Raw genomic sequence first — 18,030 nt, 5'->3', positions numbered from 1 at the left:
AGGGCCAGTAAATGGCAGTTGCCATTGTTAATACCCTGCTACCTCAGGCTCACCCAAGGCCCCATGTGCCCTAGGGCATTTGGGACCTCAACCTCTTAATGGACTGCCAGCTTGCTTCCACTGCCTGCAACCAGGACACCTCAGCTGCAAGAAGCTGTCCCCTGGGTCTTGCCTTCATTGCCATCGCACAGGGTACTAAAAAAAAAAGGGACTGTCCCACTCTCCAGAGAGGGAGGGGCCAGCCCAAACCACGGGCCAGGATGGGAGGACAGGCTTGACCGTCAGCTGCCTCTGACTATGAAGAACCCGGTGCAGGAGAAGATCTTCTCTGAAGAAGCCCAGAGGTGACACAGACTTCCCTGTTTACTGTTTATATGGACAAGTCTCGGGTGACCCTAAAAGTGGCAGACATAAAAATCACCTTTTTGGTAATTAAGGGGACCACTTACTCTGCCTTACTCCAATTCTTTTGACTGACCTATGGTCAATTGTCCCCCTCACTAGTACAAATGGCCAGCCTGAGCCAGGACACTCTACAGCACAGCTACCTTGCTCACTATAAGGCTACTTGTTTATACATTTTTAGTTTTGTTTTCCTAACTTCCTCTATTAGGAGAAAACTGTAACTAAATTCCAAACTAGCAGCCTCCACAGCCACTATTGGCTCTCCTAGCTGCTGCTACTAAATATAAAATGGTACTGAAGTCCTAATTCTGTCTCACTAATTCTGTCATTTTGGCTACAGTAGCACCTCCAGGTGTTTAGGGCACTAGCCCAACATTGCTCCTTAAAATCTCTAGTCTCAGTGGTAATATAAAATCGCAGAACCCTAGACCTGCCGATGGCTAAAGTTAAAGGAGTTTGTGACCTCCTTACTCTTAAACCTCCTCACTCTTAACTTTTGCTTTTTGGTTTTTTTTTTCCATTTTCCCCTTGCTTGGGCTCTACATCCTCAATGCCTTCATAGAGGTCATCTCTCGCCTGGAGACCATCAAATTATGAAGCCTCCACTGTCCTTCTTTCGAGGTCCTTAGAGCGTCGCCCTGCTGTGGAGCCCTGACTGTATCCCCACGTCGCCCACTTTCAGCAGGAAGCACACATTGATCAGACCGACGTCCTTTGTCCTAACAGCAGTTAGGTGCTCCACTGTAGAGGGGGGAATGAGACACAGGGCAAGCTAGGAATTAGGGAATTTTAGGGACAGTGCAGGAGGGGACCTCTTAAGAATTTAGGGAGGCTTCAGAGATAAGGACAACCAAGGGAATGTAACCAATTCCACTGGGAAAAACAGACATCCCAGGACCACGGACAATGTTAACTATGGTCCTGGTTTTCTTCAGGTGATAAAGATAAAGTGTAGAGATGCTCACCCGAGGGACTAGGCCATAAAGATAAAGCAATAAGCATAACAAATGGGGAAAGACAGACCTGTTAGATAAGGAATGTGAAGACCCCCCACTCAGTAGCAAATTAAGTGAGACAGCCAAGAACTAACCAATCACAAAGAGACTTGTGGAGCTTTAGAATAATTAGGGAAAAAAGGTATATATTCCCTGAGACACAACTCCACTTTGGCTTCCTTGCCCCTCCCAGGCCTGGTTTCCTGGCCTGGGAGTCCCACTTTATTTCTGTTCTTTTTCTCCTCAATAAACTTTTTCTTTCTATAAACAAACCTGCCTCTTCTCGCTTGCTTGCCTGAGCATCTGTGAAGTTCCTGCTGCGGCTTCGTGAGACAGCAACCCATAGGGGTCTAGTGGCTGGGACTCAGCGCTGCCCTGCAGCCTGGGATCCGTTCCTGGCTGGGAGACTAGGCCCTACAATTCCGGTATCAAAAGGTTTGTTTACAAGGGAAAAGGAAATAAGGAAAACGGACAACTCAGTAAGAAAATAGGGAAATAAAGTCTTTAATGCGTCTTACCCAATCTGCCGACCTGAAAACCCAAAGTCACTCTCAGAGCTGGCCGGACACTGCGAGCTGGCGGAAAACCAAAATGGGGGAACCCCCCAAGCCCACGTGTCTGGCTTTATATCAACCTAGCGGCTTAACCCCACCCTCAGGTCCCAGCCACCTTCCCTTAGGTGGTGATGGGATGTGGAGTTCCCAGTGTCTTTGGCTTTGGCCTGGGGTGGGGGTGGAGTCCACAAAGCCTGTATGGAATTAGCTTTAGGACATCCTTTTCCCCCTCACAACCCCACGCACATGCTAAATACCACCATCAACCCACTCACATCTCCGCCTCAGAGTCCACAACCCACCAGGTGCGAGCTCCCGAAGGAGAGCCCCGAGACGACCCAGCAGGACAAGAGCCAGAATCGCTTCTGTTGGTCAATCTTTATTGGTTACTCTCACCCTTCACCCCAGGGATGCAGACCATGGGGGACAGCAGGAAGCCATGTGTGAGGCAGCGCCAGCCGGCGGGGAGTGCAGGGCTGGGCCCCAGCATAGAGTGCAGCCCAGGGCCAGGGAGTCCCTCCCCCCACAGCAGTGTGGCCTTCACAACCCTGGGAACAGCTGCATGCACTGTCCTTTTTTTTTTTTTTGCTTTAATAATAAAAGAGGAAAGGAAAATTGTGTATAATGTGTATGCTATTCTTGCTATCTAAATTATGTATAAAATATAGACTCTGTTTACTTTATAACACACATCTTTCCCCTTGTTAAATAACTTCAAAATATCTAGTACACATGCTTTGACCTTGTCTATATATGTTTGGTTTTCTACATACATACATACATACATACATACATATATATAAATACATACTTATATTTACTCACGTCTGTAAAACACAATAAATACATCCTCAACAATGACAACTGAACAAATGCAATTTGGTTTAAAAAAAAATGAAGTATTTCTGTGAAAGCACCAGGCAGCAAACAGAAAGCCATAACTGCTAGAAACTTCTTCCTCCCCTGGGCTAGACACAGGGCAGAATTCTAAATATGTTTGGTTGCCTAAACAACAAAGAGGGGTCTAAGGAGTTGGTCAGTTCCCTGCTTTTGTTTCTTTTCCTGGGATTTGACTAGAGTTACAAGTAAGTCATTGCATTCAGAAGGACACCAAGGTGTCCTGGTGATGCTTCAGGGACAGCAGAGACCCGCACAGGAAGGGAAACGCAATGGCAGCATGCGACCATGGGGCAGAGCCTGGCCTGCCTGACAGCCTAGCTAAGTGCAGAGCCATCTCCTATAGCACAGTCTTGCTATTACTCTGCTCGCTGTGTAAACAGAAAGGGTGCAGCAGATTCAAGAGTATTCAGCAGTGCAACACTGTAGTAGCCTGACTGAGAGCCAGATGCTCCGGTGCCCTGTCCAGGACTCCAGCACAGAGAGACCGGGATGTGGGGAAGAGGAAGGTTCTGAGGCCACTGCTTTGCACTGCTCACTGACTGGGGTCACTCAGTACAGTCCTGGCTTCATCTCAAGATCCAGTGAGGCCACTGAGCCTATCACCTGTTGCAGTTGCCCAGAAGATCTTCACTGGTCTTGTAAGAAGTGCTGGAAGCCACTCAGGAGGGCCACTCCTGAAATTGGGAGCACTCCCTGTCTGTCCACTTTCCTGCCCAGGGGGAGGACGGCCCAATGCAGCCGCATTGTGAAGGAGCACACCTTTCTTTCTCTGCCCTTCACCCTGGCTTCAAAAGGGAACTAAAACGTAGGGTGAACTCTTGATCTTTTTTGTTTAATGAACTCCCACTTCCACAGCCTCTGCAGTAGAAGAAAGGAGACAATGAGTAGAGCAGAGTCCTCAGGCAGTGGAGCCCTAGGTCTGGATCTAGGATTGGGGTGGGGGCAACCTAAGGAGAGCTGGACTCAGGAAATCCAAAAAGTAAACATCTGAATTGCTGTCCCTGCTCTCCCTACTATAAGACAAATCAGAGAGAACTGTTCACCTTACAATCACAATGGGAAAGTTTAAACAGCTAGTTTTTTTGGTAGAGTCGAGACATAATTGAGTTTCTAAAAACATTCAGTCAACTACAATACAACAAAAACATTCTGTAGCTAAACATTCATTTAGCTACATTACAGTCTTTAGAAGGTTTGAGTTCTAGCTGCAAGTCATACACCAATCAGCCAGGACCTCAGCCAAGTCACTCCACCTCTGAGCCTCCCTCTTCCTATCAGAGAGCCCCAAATCCTGGTATGAGCGCAGTGTGACTTAGAAATCTGGGTGACAAATGGTACCACTAAGAAGAAGTCCTGTAACCTTGACCATCATGTCACCTCCCTAGGATGTAAAATGAAGGAACTGAATATGCTGGACAGAATCCAGGGCAAATGGATTCACTTTCTACCCAGGATATCAATGGTCACGGCTGAAGTGACCCCTTCCCGGCCCAACCCACCAAAATAAAGACAATCACATCAGAAACCTAATGTATGAGCACAGACCACATTCAACAGCTTCTGCTATGAGACAAGATAGTTAAAAGCGGATAAAGGTATGAATTAAATATACAGCTAAAATTGAAGTCACAAATGAACTGTAAAAGCTCCACTCCCTGAGAAAAGGCATTTTCCCATGGGATACACCCAGACACCGAGAACACATTTGACAGTCATTTGTAATAACCGGCCAAGGACATTTGAAAATCCTAAGTCTGAGGCTTGCTGCATCACCTACACTCAAAATCAACTTGGGAAGTCAATTTTTAAAGGAGTTTAGCGATATTTCTGTTTCGGAAGGGAAAGAAAAATCAACTCCTACTTGCAGCTCTCTCACTATCCTTCTGGAGGAATGTGAGTGTGGCTTCCTGCTCAACAGGAGGGTGTTGACAGAAGTGCAGAGCCCCATGCAGGTTGCAGAGAGCCCTTATCACAGCTGCTCCACAGGGCAGGAGGGCAGCCCCCTAGTGTCCGCAGGGAGTGCTTTCCTGCCCGGGAGAAGTACAGAGGCACAAATCCTTCTACTAGAGAGGCAAACTGGTTTGATGGAGAGGAAAGGCTTTGGAGTCCATTTTGCTTAATAGCTGTGGACTTTCGGCAAGTTGCTCTTCCTTCAAGTCTCAATTTTCTCATGTATAAAATGGGACCAGCAATACCCACTATTGAGTGTGGTTTACAGATGAATGAAGTCACAGATCTACAACACTGCACACAGTAGAAAAATCAAGAAATGTTGGCGCACATGGGGTTCCTCAATGGCTCTCTGCAGAGAAAGTGTTTGGAAGGAGTTGTCTTGAGTTGGAGAGGGCCAAGGCTGCCCCTGAAGTGTGCAGATACACCTGACATAGGTAATGAAGGCCAGGCAGACTAAGGAATGTGGCTGGACTCTGCAACACCTCTCCCATCATGGAGAGACTGACAGTGACTGCAGACTCTCCAGAAGAAAGCTTAGAGAATCCAGACTTTCCAAATAAGCCCAGTGCATTTACAAACACTGAACACCAGTGGATACCAGAACATCAGACTTACACCCTCTTTCAGGATTTGGAATTTGGGATCCCTGTGAAAGCAACCAGTGGCATCAGCCACATTTTCAGTACTAGAAGCAGACACACGTGGCGGAAAGTAAACCAGGGAACGGCAGAACTAGATGTGAAAACCAGAAAGTGCTGCCTCCATCCCACAGGTTCCTTGCTACATCTTAAAGCTGAAAGGCACCGGGTTATCACCGGGACTTTGTCCCAGGTCAGTCAGTGGATGTGCCCAGACACCTAAGGGCGCTACTGTCCATCTGCGCTAAAACAAAGCCTTCCGCAGAGTGTCATCGAGGGCTTAAGATGACCGTTTCCTATTGTGACTCCTACTGGGACCAACGGAGCACTAACGTACATCCCAAGCCCACTCGCAGTGAGTTTTGTATTAAAAAATCAACTATCTGGGGCTTATTCCTCCCATTTCTTCATCTACCTACTACACACGTTGCAGCAGATAAAACTGGAATAAACTTACTAAAATATTTTTCATGCTTCTCTAAAAGTCTATTTTCTTTCTATATACCCCAGCCTCAAATGAGAATTATTGTTTTAGACATGGAGCTCAGAGGCCTCGTGGGAGAAACCTCCCAAGTATCATGGCTAAGTGGAGAAACCTAAAACGAAAATCCAAGGAATAACCTAACTTACATTATCAACAATTTAGAAAAATGACATGCAGAGAGTCACTGGTTTCCCTCCCTATTCAATGATAGCCTCGTAGGCCAGCTAGGAAAAAAAAACTTGTTTCCACTCAGAAGGCAATTTAGGACAACCTGAACCAATACAGTCCCTGGCATGGCCTCTGCTCAAATTATTGGGAGACTTTCATTCTATCAGATGTGGTTTTGAACTGATAGTTACCAAAGCAACTAGCCAACGGGGAGCCAAGAGAGGAGCCGCAGGTCATTGTGAACATGCAGTCTATGGTGGCACAGACTGCTGAGCATCACGCTTGAGGCTGTCCACAGCCTCTGCAGCGCCAGGTTGATCCCAGCTGGCCTACGAGGGTCTCACGAGGTGCGGTAGAACCCTCCTGTTGTGCCCGCTGCTCCCTTCAGCAGTGTATTTCGTCAGACTGCCAGTTCTATTCCCCGCTCTGGCTCTGGGGGATCCTCTCACCCTCCCGCACAACTGGCCTGTACCCCAACCCCCAGGGTCCTCCCGGCCCGGGAAGCTGCCAGCCAAGCCCCCCGGTTCCCACCCGCAGCCCCCACGCCGGGGCCTCGAGGCCCCTCTCCGCGGGCAGCCACACGGGGGTGTTCCCACGCACCCCCCGACTCACCTGCTCCTCCCGCGACCGCAGAGGCCCCAGGCCAGAGGAGACAGGTCGCGCCGAAACTGGGGTCCCACCAGCCCTGACTTCACTCCGGGCCCGGGCAGGGCACGCGGGCACGCGGGCACGCAGGCGGCTGGGCGGAGCGCGCGTGCGCGGGGGCGGGGGGGGGGGAACACGCAGGTGCGGCTGGCAGGTGCGCGGGGCTGGCACACCTGGGAACCTCCCTCGGGGGCGCCCGGCGGGAAGTTCCGCCTAAAGGGAGGAGATGGAGAAGATGGCCCGTGTCTGCTCCGAACACGCCCACGGACGCATCGGGAGCCATTTGAGGGGCGACAGTTGCCTGTCCCGAGCTGGGCACCTGCTCGGGATTCCTCAGCTGGGACCGCGGACACCCAGACCGGCCCTCCCTGGAGACAGGTGGGCCCACTGCGCAGACGGGCAGGGCGCCATGCACCTGGCTCCCCGCCCCAGCAACACACCGCGCCCTGCCACCTGGCATTCGAGGCATCCCCGCCTCTTGGCACCCGGGGGGCGGCCTCTTCTCTGCCCCTGCTGGGCCCAGCATCCTCCGCAGCCTGCTCCACCGTCCACCTGCAGCTGCCCCACCGCAGTCCAGGGACACGGACCACTGTCCTCTGTCCAACCATCCTCGCGGTTGGCACTCACACATCGTCTCCAGCGATTTGTTACTGCAAGACATGGCTGGTGAGTACTGTCACACTGGAAGATTTCATCTGCATTGGAAAGCATCTCCTCAGGTCATTCCCCCCCAAAAAGAAAGACCTAATCAAGCAGTCTACATATTCTAAATTCCCAGCTATCTGCAGGAGGATGGCACGATCTCATTATTTTCCCAGGAAGGAGTGAGGGGATGTATCGCACCACACCGTGGCCAACATGTCCCTCCAGGTGTCCAGGGCTGGGAGCACCCAGTCCACAAGAACCAAAGACACAATGAAGTTTCATTATAGACAAGAAATATTTAACTATTTGAGACCCTCAACAATACGCAGCATTGGCTCCAGAGTACAAATAAAGGAAATCCTTAAAACCCCCTGAGTTTTCGAGGGTGAACAGAGCACTCCAGGAAGGAAGCGAGCAGAACGGCCAGATGCTCGCCGGCACACGGTCTCTGGAGCCACAATGAGATCACATTACAGGTCTCCACCGCAGCTGTGCCTGCGGGAGCTGTAGCCACCCGAGCAGGGGCAGGAGGGAGGTCTGCTAGTGAAACCTCCCCACCTCACCCACAGTGTCCTTCCCCACCCCTCCTTTGGCTGCAGCCAGAGGACTCCACAGACACGCAGGAGGATGAAATCAACACCTGAGGAGCCGGAGCTCCCAAATGATCACACGTAGATGCCCCCAGCCAGACAGGCACCCCCATGAGAGAGGGAGGGAGTTTAGAGGCTGAAGTACCCGGTGTTCCAGGTTCCACGTTATAGCACCTGGGGTCGTTTACTGTGAGCGATGCAAATGGAGTCTTGAATAATGACGACATCCTGGACACCTCTTCAAGTGTCTTTTCCTTTATCGGTGCACCCATCCCGTGCTGCCTTGTCAGTATCATCTCCCAGGAACCCAGCTGCCCGACATGTAAATTTTTCCCAAGCTGAGATGACTGCTCTCCATAGAAAAAACTGCCAATAATTACTATCATCAGAAACTTCTGGATGTTCTTATGAACCCGAAACTCCACTTGGCTCTAAACAACAACTCCTGTTTCACTGTTAGAATCATTTTCCTTAAACAAGGAGAAATGGAAGCTCCTTGACCTATGACTCTGTCGACTGTGCAGTTTATGTTTCAGAGCCTTCCTGAGGGGTCGACTGACCTGGACACATTCTGTGGTACTGAGAGGCTTGAGGGGCTCTGCACGCAGGGCCTGGGGGCAGCAAAATGCTGTTGCTTCCGTGGCCACAGCCTGGGCCACCAGAGGGGCAGCTACCCTGGTCCCACTGTGCAGGGCTCAGCCACTCCCCTCCTGCCCATGGGGCTCCAGCAACCAACCCTTCCTCAAGACGCTTGGCCAGATTGTTTTAAATTTATGCTTTTTAAAAAAAAAGATTTATTTATTCATTTATTTATGCAAGCACTGGGTACAGTCAGAAGCGCGGGAGGGTGAGAGAATTTACCAGAGCCAGAGCGGGGAGCAGAGCAGGCAGAAGGACCGAAGTACACTGCTGAGGAGAGCAGCGGGCGGCAGGAGAGGTCTGGGCGCCATGCGGGACCCTCCTCCGGTGGCCGGGGAGCAGACAGGGATCAAACCGGCGCTGCAGAGGCTGTGGGCAGCTTCTCAACCCAGTGCTCAACTGCTGCACCTCCGGGGAGGCCCACCTGAGGATCTTTGTTTCTATAGCTGTGTCAATGGCTCTGTTAATCTCTTCTACCCTTACTTCCTTGTGAGCCAGGTTTCTGGTATTGTGGCACCTCCCTTTCAGGTTTTTTTTTTTTTTTTTTTTATTCTTGTCCTCTGTAAGGTAAGGTGAAAGGTCAGCCTTTTCTGCCCTACCACCATCAAGATAGATGAGGGAACCCTGTGGTCCTGAATGCATGCCTGATGGCGGGCACCTGAAGTGGGTATACCTGTGCTAAGTCTGTGCTTTTAAGGGCGGTGACACGGGGACACAAGAAGTAGCCAAAAGAAAAGAAGCCTGAAGCAGAAGCAGAGAACACCAGAGAGCCCAGATAGAGTGAAGATTTGCTGGGGGCTGGGAGGACTGCCAGCCTCCCGGCCCCCCAGCACCCCTGCCTTCCACGTACCCACTGAACCCCAATAAAAGACCTGCAAAAAAACACTGAGGACTCTGACTCCTCCTTTACCCAGTCTGCATGGGATCAGGAAACCTGCACCGTGTCTATTCCTGCCTCTACATCCTCCATCATCAGAAATTCTAGTTTTGTACGTGCACACGCTGTATCCCCAAGTGTCAGTATCCCAGATCCTCTCTTCTAGGCTAGTGGTCTATATGTCTAGTATAGTCATTCTTTTAAGATTTATTTATTTATACAAGCAATGGGTATAGTCAGAAGCGCAGGAGGGTGAGAGAATTCACCAGAGCCAGGGCTTTCCAAAATACTCGTTTAACGAATATTTAAGATTTATTTATTTATGCACACAAGAGCTGGAGTACAGGCTGTAGATGCGGGGGTTGAGAGGATTCACCAGAGACAGAGCAGGGAACAGAGCAGGCCGACTGACAAAATACATTGATGCGGGGCGCAGCAGGCCAGTCAGGAGAGGTCTGAGGCACATGGCAGTCAGCTCCCTGGCTGGCTGGGGATCCAACTTGTGCACAGTGGCTGGCAGTAGTTTGAGAGCACTGTGTTTAACCCCTGGGCCACCAGGGAGGCCCCTTACCTTTAGTTTGAGATCAGAAGTGTGACTCCTTCATTTCCCCCCACTTTTAATCAGGAAAGCTTTGGTTATTTGGGGTCTTATGTGTTTCCATATGAACTTCAGTAATCTTTGTTCTATTCCTTTGAAGAATGCCATTGGGATATTTATTGGGGTTGCAGTGAATCTAGAAGGGGCTTTGGTTGGATGGCCCTTTGGACAATGTTGATTCTTCCAACCCATGAGCTTTCTATTATTTTTTTCCACAATGTTTTATAGTTTTCCTTGTAAAAGTCTTTCACCAACTCTGTTAAATTTATTCCCAGTTAATTTTTTTGCATGTGCAATTGTAGGTGGAATGGCTTTGTTAATTTCCTCTTCTAGTTCATTATTTGTACTTAGGAAGGCATAAATTTTTCAATGCAAAGTTTGGTGGCATTACATACACTCACTCTGTCGTGTAACTCTTATTTCTGAAACCAGGGTGTCTCAAAGGCTTATATACATCCCCAAAATAGACCTGCGTTCTTTCTGCTCATTGCTTAACCCTTTGCATTCCGCTGTACCCTCTCAGGGAACATCGCAATTTATTAGTGATTACGGGGAATTGAGTTATTTCAACGCAACTTTTTGAGACATGCACGTTTCCCTGAAGTTTTATCATGAAATGGCACAAGAAATTAAATCAAAATATTGTAAAATTACTAAGATATATACAAGAAATATCAGCGGGTTTTGTGTCGGACGAGAACGTGAGATGCGTGCTCACGATGGTCCGAGCACTTCGCAACGCCACTTGAAAAGAGCGATAAGGGGAGTTTGTAGAAGAAAGGTCGGTTTTCAAACATAGCGCACATTGTATAGTGAGATATATAATTACAAATAAACAAGTCTACATCTGGAGGAAAAGATTTTCAAAGCTGAGCTCATTTTCGTTTGAAGCTTCAAGCAGTGCACAGCTCTAATGAGGAGAAAATAGGAAAAGTGATTCTTTTCTTAGTGAATAAATTGTTTGGTGAAAGCGATTTTGGTAAATATCATCTTGTCAGTTAGTAATAACAATAGAAATTTTCAACCCATTCATTTATTCATTTATTCATTTATTCAATGGCAAAGCATCCAACCACGAAGGAGTCTCATGACACAAGTAGTAGTGAAGATGTGCTCCACTAATCAGCCTGCAATGCATATTGGGGAGTGTTACAAAACTTATCATACTGTAGAAAATTATAAACTATAAAATATTGTTTTTTTTGCAAATATACATTCCTCGATGTCACCCAATTCATATAAGTCCAATATCATTATAATACGTTACTTGGTTCCAAAATTATACTAAATAATACGAGGGTCTGTAAATGCACATTTCCGCCGCAAAGTAGCGTCGAGTAGCTGGTAGCCAATGTCCAGAATGGTTCGGAGTGCAAAGGGTTAACTGTAAACAAAGTCAAACTATTCTTTTTCTTCTAGCCTGGCTACATTACCAAGACGAACATGTTCTTCCCCAGCAGTTCTGCTTCTCCAGAGAAAGAGAACCTCTCAGCCCAAGACCGGCCATCCACCTCAGTATCTTATGGGTACACTCCCTTTCATCCAGGGGATGAACTTAGGGGTTGGGGCGACCAAGGGAGATGGCACAGACCTGCAAGTAGCACACACCTCTTGTCTCCATATCCAAAGGATAAGCGCCCCACACAAGAATGGACCCATAGCCTCCCTGCTCTGTCTCAGACCGTGAAGCTGAGCCACAGCCACTGCAGCAAGAGCTCCATCCCCAGCCAGGGAGCTGACCCACAGGGCGCAGCAGACCTCTCCTGTCTCCCCGCGGCTCCCCTCAGCAGTGGATTTCAGCGGATCTGCCTGTTCTGCTCCCCACTCGTCTCTGAAGAGTGCTCCCCCACCCTGGTCCACTCCCTGTCCCTGGAGCTCAGGGCTCCTGTAGTGTCCTCACCGCTGGAGCGTGGACAGTGTCTCTGGGCTGTGCTGATGCTGCACATCCTGACCCCGGGATGCGGCTGAGCTGGGTAAGGTCCCTACGGAAAATGGTGGAGGCCTCTCCTGGGCCTCCGCCGACAGCATCACCACCCACCTGGGCCGCCCACCCATCCGCAGAGGCCTCACCCGCCACACCCCTGGATGCCCCAACACACCTGCAGGGGACGTGACACGACCCCCTGAACCCCTCACCTTCAGACCAGAGAGTGACCCTTCCTGCAACAGCCCACATGGGTCAAATCACAGCAACAGACACTTCCAGTGAACGTGGCACTAGCAGAGGAATGTTGTCTTAGCAAACCCTGCAGGCCTCTTTGGACAAAGTCTGAGGTGAAGGCTGAGGGGACGATGCCATCTTTAAAGGGTGCTCGAGGACACCTAGGAGCCTGCAGCATCGTGGAAAGCGGCCTGCGGCCGGGGGTGAAAACCTCAGCAACCTCCCATGGCGTGTTGAGGAATATGGCCCTTGGCCCCGACACTCCAGGTGGAGTATGAAGGGACCAATGTACCTCCCCCTGCATCAGGGAGGATGCTCTCAGGGGACAGACACCCCGTCAGTCACTGACCTGGAAACACATGACGGGGGCTCTGGCCGTAGAGATGTTCCTGATGGAGGAAGCGTAGAGGGCATGGACAGGGAGGAGCGGGCACCCAATTCCCAAATCCATGATCAGAGAAACAATCCCCGATGGACAGGCCCCGAGCCCAGCCCTGTGGAGAGGACGCTGCGGAGCCGACACAGGGCATGACTGCAAACCCACAGACCGAGGCTCAGCGTGGACATGCAGGCGAGTAACGGGGGCAAACTCCGCGGGGCTCGGAGCCTCAGGAGAGCCCTCAGGCCTAGCCCTTCAGCAAGAGACACGCTGCAGAGACCCCACGACCAGCCCCTGCTCCCTGCCCACCACCGCCGTGGGAGCCCCTGTTTCTTGGCCCCAGCGGCCACCCCTCGGGACCATTCTGCTCAGGGAGCTTTCTTGTCCTTACTCCTGTGAGTAAATCTCTGGCTCATCTGGAACTCTGGGCTCCACTTGGAAGTACTTTCACACCAAAGACAAGAAATGAGGAAGAGCACACCCGAGGCCTCAGACTCTGGGCCTGCTGCTCAAACTCTCCGCTGGGCATTACCATGGCGCCAAAGAAACACACCAGAAGGTGCCCGGGGCCCCTGCGGGGAGTGGTAGCGAGAGTGACATCAAGGACTTCCTCGGCCACCACCTAACACACCGACCACTCACCCCAAGGTATGAACTGACTCAGACAAAGACCACATTCAGGGCACGGCCAGCAACGGCGTAAGGGATTATGTTCTGAACAAAGAGTGAAGGAAAAAGACCTGGATTACATCATCACCTCCGGGAGGAATACAGGGGAATGAAGAAAGGGTCAGGGAAAAAAGACAAAACTAGCAGGCATATGACAGAGCTGAGACGCCAGCAGGGGATGGGGCAGAAGAGGGGCCAGGAGGGGAGGAGGCGCACCAGAGCCTGGGGTGACAGGTCACAGGGGCGGTGCAGACAGGACATTTGCAAGAATTATACAGAAGGGGAGCAATCCAATATTGCACAAAGATGAACGATTTAATAAAAAAAAAATTAACAGGCAAGAATCCTTTCCTTTAAAAAAAATTCAGGGGCCTCTGGTGGCAGAGGGGTGAAAGTCTCAGCACTATGAAGCTGTTCGCAGTACTGCAGACACGAGTTTGATCCCTGGCCAGGGAGGTGACCCATGGGCAAGTAGACCTCTCCTGTGTCCCCACTGCCCCCCTCAGCAGTGGATTTCAGTAGATCCGCCTGTTGTGCTCCCCACTCTCTCTGTGGAGAATCCTCTCACCCCTCATACCTCTGGCTTGCACCCCAGATCTTGTATGCAGAATTAATCTTCCAACAAAATTCCTTAGTATGTAGAACTGGGGTGTAGACCAGAGGTTAGGGGGTGAGAGGATTCACAAGATACTGAGTGTGGTGACAAACAGGCAGAACCAATGAAATACCTGGCTAATGGGAGCAGCGGGTGACACATGAGAGGCCTGCTGAGGCCATATGTGGGGCGGCTCCCTAGCTTGGGCTGAAACCCTGGCCTGAGCAGGCAATAGCGCTGAGACTTACCCCGAGGCCACCAGGGAGGCCCCGAAAAACTTTCACCATGAAAGGTAGGTAAAGACAGCTGCAGACCTCAACCTATAGCCGATAGCACACAGTTCAACATTTCCTTCTAGAGGAGGACATTTTGGTGGTGAGCAATTCCAGCATCAGGGGGCACCACAGAGACTTAGAGTACTGGACAGAACGTGACGACTAAGAAAACCCAGAGAGATCACTTACCCACGCAACATGCAGTGTGCCATGTAGACAGACAGCTGCTGTGAACAGGCATAGCATCGCCCAGGAACTTAAGAGGATACTAGAAGCAACAGCACAGGAACAGCGACATCATCACTGCATGAACTTGGGAGAACAGAGTGAACCAGGTAACTCCACACAATTAGGATTGAAACTCTATGTCAGTTTTCATTGCTCTCAGCTGCATGGTGTGGTTTGAGCTACTAAGTTTGAAGATTTTTTTAAAAGATTTTTATTTATTCAAGCATACAAGAACCAGGGTACAGGCCAGATGTGTGGGAGGGTGAGAGGGTGCACCAGAGACAGAGCGGGGAACAGAACAGGCAGACTGACCGAAATACACTGCTGAAATACATGCAGCGGGCCAGACAAGAGAGGTCTGCCGCACCATGGGGCTGCTCCTGGCCGGCCAGGGAATCAAACTCCCACCACAAAGGCCACGGACAGCTTCACAGTGCTGCGTTCAATTGCCTGCACTACCAGGGGAGGCCTGCCTGCACACTCTTGACATTCACAGCATTTCCCTCCAGTGTGAAGTTTGTCATGCCTAGTGAGGGCTGACTTCCTGAAAAGTTTCCCCACTCTTCACAATCATAGGGATTTTGTCCAGTGACATCTCTGATGTCCAGTTAGAGCTTGCTTATTGGAAAAAATTTTCCCACACTCTTGACACTCATAAGGCTTCTCCCCACTGTGACTTCTCTGATGTTTACTGAGGGATGATTTCTGGCGGAAAGCCTTCCCACATTCTTGACATTCATAGGATTTCTCTCCAGTGTGAATTCTCTGATGTTTAGTGAGGGATGATTTCCACTGGAAAGTCTTCCTACACTCTTGACATTCATAAGGCTTCTCTCCAGTGTGAATTCTCTGATGCTCACTGAGGTAAAACTTACTGGAAAAAGCTTTCCCACACCCTTTGCATTCATAGGGTTTCTCTCCAGTGTGACTTCTCTGATGGACACTGAGGGATGACTTCCTAGAAAAGCTTTCCCACACTCTTCACAATAATAGGGTTTCTCTCCAGTGTGACTTCGCCGATGGTGACAGAGAGATGATTTCCAGAGGAAAGTCTTCCTACACTCTTGACATTCATAAGACTTCTCTCCAGTGTGACTTCTCTGATGTTGACTGAGGGATGATTTCCATTGGAAAGTCTTACTACACTCTTGACATTCATAAGGCTTCTCTCCACTGTGGATTCTCTGATGCTCAGCATATCTCTTATATCCCAAATTATTCTTTCCTAACTGGGTACTCTCACGAGGATAGGTGTGAAATGTGTTTCTGAGACTGGCCCCACTTTCATAACATTCCTGCTGCTCATGTTCAACATACCTAGGAGAACTCAAATGCACTGGAGTCATCTCTGCAGCTCTCCCCTTTTCATTACAACTGCAGCAAGTCTGTCCTCCTTGGGTTCTGTCTCGGACAATGAAAGGTACCTCATCACGGGTGCCCCTGCACACATTGCATTTACGGACAATCCTTCCAGAAGGGCTCCTCTAGGTGTAAATACTGTTTCTTCACTCATGACTTTTCCTTGTTCAGGAAATTCAAAAGACTGTTGAAAGTTCTGAATCACCTGGTGACTAAGGTGCTCAGGATACTTGATGGGTTCCCTCATTCTACAAAAGACTTCCTCGTTCTCTACAGCATGCCCTTCATGAGGCTCACCAGGGATCATCATGTTCCTATGTATAGTAAAGTTCTCAGGCATCATTGCTGAATTGTTTTCATTTTTGATACTATGGTTCAAACAATGAATTGAGTGCAAATTGCTTTTTTCCATTAAGTCAGTTCTCTCGTTGGATGGTATTTTGCTGCTGGTGGTAAGAACTTGCCACACATGTCTGCCCTGATTTGCAGGGCTGTCCTGAGTCAGGTGATCCACAGTATGGACATCTAAAGTGAGATAAAAATGGCCATGTCTCTAAAAAGTAAGCATTCTGAGTGAATACTACTAAGCGGCATGAAAGTTCCTATATTACAACATAATTTACAGGTATTGATTTTCTGATTCATGCTTTTTGCCCATAGTAAATTATGGGGAGAATAGATTTTTTGGTATTTTTTATTTTAGCATAGGAGATCTGGGGTGTAGGCCAGAGATGCAGGAGTGGGGGTGCTGTAGGGAAGTGTGTTGACCAGAACAGGCGGACTGACTGAAATACACTGTTCAGGGGAGCAGCGGGTGAAACAGGAGAGATTTGCCGCGCCAAAGTCGGTGAACTCCTTCACTGTGGATCAAACTCAGGCCATAACAGTGAGAGCTAAGACACTTAATCCCTAGGCTTCCAGAGAGGCCCCAATTAACAGATTTTTTTTAATGCCAAACCAGGATAACAAAGCAGTAAAACTAATTTCATAATGGTTTTATAAAATCATAAATATTGGTAAATATAGTATTTTAACTAGAGTTGTCGATTTCAACCAGAAGCATTTCACCCAACATAGATCCTACACACTTTCTTTCTTAGACTGAACCTGTGCAGCTCTTGCGGGTACTTTCTGAATAACCAAGCCCTGCAGAGGCCATGGCTTTCGCAAAAACCTGTGGACTGAGAGACTCAGTCATTGCCCAGGCACTTCAAGCAAGAGGCCTGTTGAGACACAAGGACTCTGCTTCTCCATTTCCTTAGTTCTTCTTTCAACCCGCCCGGGCCACGGTCACCTGCAGAGGGTCTCAGAGGCATGCGCTTCCCTCCACGGCAGAGACCAGTCAGTTCATATTTAAATATCATATCACATAAGGCTCAGAATCCTAATACATGCAGCAAACTCCGCCTCATCATTGTGTCCCACGTCCCTGCTAAGCGATAGGAAAAAAGTTCTCCATCCATCCTGTGCTATCAGCATTAAAGTCTTTTCTCACATCCTTCTGAGAGCAACACCCTGGTGTTCAAAACGCACTCCCTGGAAACTGTGTTTCTGCATTGTTCATAGCAGCTCCAGTTTCTATGTCGTGTGTGACTCTCAGCTACATCACACTGTCGTCGATTCCTTTACTTTCCTCCCAACGATTCCCACGAGAAGGTGGAATTGCACAGGTCACACTGCTCCCCAAGGTATGAGCCCCCAACCTGAAACTCTTGGTGCCATGGCTTTAGAAAACACCACCTCAGGTTCCTCCTCCCATGTCACAGAACATCCCTTCCAACGCTGAACAATTCTGGGTTCTCCTTCAGCCTCACATTTACTATGAGGGCGGTCACAAGGCTTGCCCCTGAAACACTACTCATGTTCTAAATAACTCTCCAGTCAACGCCTCTCTATCCCTTTTGAGTTAGTCACCTGCTCAGTGACATCTCCAATAGCAATACATAGCCTCTACCCCAGTCTGCAGAGGGAACTATAGATATGACATGTCAGTGCAACCCATTCACCTCACCTGAGCTCTGAAAGAAAAGAATTAATCTCTATAATGATGCATACGGAGCACACACAAAAACAACATCCTCCACTTTGTTTCACTCATGCTGGTCAAACATCCTCTGTGGCTTTACCTCTCTATTAATAAATGTATTTATTACATATTCTTTCCTCACAGAATGTATAACTTCAGAATGTAAAGATCATTTTTGTGAGTACTGTTGCTCCCCCCTCTCAGAAAATTTACCACTGGTTAAACTTCCCATAAACATACGGAAAGA

At 49.1% G+C, this 18,030-nt stretch overlaps 1 protein-coding gene across 1 annotated transcript in view; it reads right to left on the bottom strand.

The window, feature by feature from the left end:
• The window catches only part of LOC129146158 (zinc finger protein 39-like), a 170,624-nt gene that overhangs the window by 151,724 nt on the left and 870 nt on the right, over positions 1 to 18,030 (bottom strand). The gene's annotated exons all lie outside the window — the stretch shown is intronic.

This window comes from Talpa occidentalis, unplaced genomic scaffold (assembly GCF_014898055.3).
Source record: "Talpa occidentalis isolate TD23 unplaced genomic scaffold, MPIMG_talOcc4v2.1 talOcc4.18, whole genome shotgun sequence".
In the NCBI taxonomy this organism is placed as follows: Eukaryota; Metazoa; Chordata; class Mammalia; order Eulipotyphla; family Talpidae; genus Talpa; species Talpa occidentalis.
Note: the sequence above shows the minus strand (reverse complement) of the source record. Positions and strands in the feature narration are given on the sequence as shown.